Source organism: Halyomorpha halys, unplaced genomic scaffold (assembly GCF_000696795.3).
Source record: "Halyomorpha halys isolate HHAL.00 unplaced genomic scaffold, Hhal_1.1 Scaffold67.1, whole genome shotgun sequence".
NCBI classification, from domain to species: Eukaryota; Metazoa; Arthropoda; class Insecta; order Hemiptera; family Pentatomidae; genus Halyomorpha; species Halyomorpha halys.
Genome location: NW_027111562.1, coordinates 10,391 through 13,272, shown reverse-complemented (window position 1 = coordinate 13,272; position 2,882 = coordinate 10,391).

The following is a 2,882-nucleotide window of genomic DNA, read 5'->3' as shown; positions in this document are numbered from 1 at the left end:
TTAGTGTAAGAACAGAGTGTCTAAAATAGGAGTAAAAGAGTAAGTTAGTGTAAGAACAGAGTGTCTAAAATAGGAGTAAAAGAGTAAGTTAGTGTACTATTTGCCTGTCGAGTTGTGTAACATAACAAGCTTGAAACTGTTCTGTATAGAATCTTATCCTATAGTTACTAAAGGTCCTATGCTCAGGTAATCTTCAAACTAAGACCACAACTTTATTTATACAAAATAAAAGAATTTTAATGGGAAAAGTTGGTTATCTTTAGTCTATTGAGAAAAATATTAATAAATTCACTATGATAAAATAAATAAATAAATACAATTCGCGCTCATTTGAATTATATTTACTTTACAATGGTGCGATTCGAACCTAATTAGCTTAAATAGTTTTAGTGAAGATACTAACTTTTATCTTATTGTAGAACTAAGCATGCTACATTATTTTTATAACGATTCCATTTCAATAAATGAGCCTTAAATAGTGTGGCTTTGGTTGAATAAAGTGAACTAGTGAGGCGAGAGTTCCTTCATTAACCAAGAGGCTCCCGTAGAGATGTAGATAAAGATAGCACTTTGATTTGGCCGGCTGCCATCGATTCTATCGGAATTATATTCTGCGAGAGGGGGCCCGTATTTAGTTAATTTGTTAGCTTCACTAGCATTTTGCTTCAGTTTTATAGCTCTCTATATCTACCTATACTTTCATATAAGGAATTTTTAAACAAATTGTATTTTAGATCAAACTTCAAAGCTACAAATTGAAGGTAAGACCCCTAATCACATTATTATATATGTACTTAGAAAGTTATTAGTTCCGGTGTCTTATTAGTGTAAATTAAAAAGCTTTTAGTGTACTTGATAGGTTGGCTTTGGCTCAACTCCCATGCGCTGGGATCTCAAATAGCTCTGCTCTACCTCTCACACCTGGGGGATAGAGTGGGCTCAGCGATTCACAAGTGGATAGTGTAAATATTCTATATAAGAATGTAAATGCGACTGGTGATTATTTTATTCTTTTATGTACATAGTTTGATTATGTTTATTTTCTTCATCATTCTCTTGGTATATATTTAGAGAGAGATTTTATTTATTTGTATGTATTCTTTTTTCATTTATTTATTAATTTTATTCCTATGGTATTTTATGGTTCTTTTGAATGAATTTTATCTGTTATCACTATTACCTATTGCCCAACAACGTTGTGGTAGATTGTAATATTTATCAATAAATAAAATTTGAAAAATAAAAATAAATGGTTTGGAATATGAGGCGATAGTATAGTTAAAAAATAGGCTCTCAACATCATTTGTAACACCTTTACGAATTGTTATTCCCTTTTTAACATAAAAAAAGGCTATACATCTGAAAAAAGAAATAGAATTTGTAAATGGTTATATACATTTTTTCCCTACGCCACAGCCATTTTCCCTCTCGCAGCCCAATATTAGTTGACTTAAATGGGCCGTTGTGGGGAGAGCTGCTGATCATTTAGCGGTATCCAGGAAGCACGTATATGAATGATACAGGCGCGAGCAGTCCTACCCCCCCCCCCCCCCTTCCGGTTAAATATTTTTTTTTTTATTTTCTTGATAACTTATTTGCTGTATTGACTCTGGATCTCGCAGGTTCTGTGCAATGTTAGTTTGTAAGGCATCTTAGTTTGTTGAAGGTTGAATAAATCTGGGGAACCCCTAAAGCTATAAATTCGTCTATAATGTATGAATCATTTATTCGCTTGTTCTATGGCGCGATGCACAGTGTCCTTGCTAAGATCTAATAGAAGACCTTGTAATACTACGTGCTAAATCATTTTCCACGTTACCAAGGTAGGTAAGAATGATAACTAGGATAATGAGCAAATAGGATAGACGGACAGAGGGTAACCAAGAGGGCACCACCCTTTCGAAAAGGCTGGTGGGAAATAGTTATTGTGAGGGAATATGCTATGGACGGAGGGCACCAGTATCCAGACATGGAGGGGTGACAAAACTAGGGAGAATGAGTTGTAACAGAGGAAGAGGGAAAAAGATAAAGCCCCACAGGGTTCTATTTGGAAAACTAAATAATGAAGCCCTTATTTCAACAGGATTGTCATATTCTCTGAGTACACTTTATCGTCGAGAGGCTATTAGAACGCCTCTGAATTCATTTGGGCTTGTCCAAGAGGTCTCTGAGAATTAGTGTGACTGAATTGATAATTTAAAGAAACGTTTGGAATTTAAAATATTACAAAATTTAATGTATAATTGTACTATAAGTAATGATAGAAAATTAGCTCGTCTTTCTTCAAGTTCTTTTACGATTGGATGAGTTTGGGCAAAGGTACTCTAGGAGATCAAACCTAGCGGTGTTCGTTAACTCTACGCCGCTACATCATGACCTAGACCTTTCTTCATATTTTTATCTAATATCAACATAATTTCATGATATATTTAATATACTTGAATTTATTATAATGTAGTAATTTTAGCGATTACAAATATTTTTTTAATTTATTTATTTAATGTAATTTACAACTGCACAAAATAATACAATTAGTAAATATGTTGTATGTTTCATATACACTTGAAAATCTTGGGAAGGAACCACCCATTGGTGGTACTTCAAACATTAACTTAAATTAGAAGGTCCCGTGGCCATCTTCTTTTCAGACGCCTCGGAGGATTATCAGGGATACGAACGAGCGTTCTCTCGGCATTCCCTCCTTCTTCCCCAACTCTTTTGCCCAGCTCTTTTGCCAACTGAATCTTTAGTACATTAGATAGGAATTGCATCCGACCCTGTACCTGGATTGTCTCCATTATTTCGCTGAGTTTATCGCCGATTTGTGTAGTAGCGTGACAGGAGTTCTGCGGCATGCTGCCCATCAAACTGTCTTGGTTTCT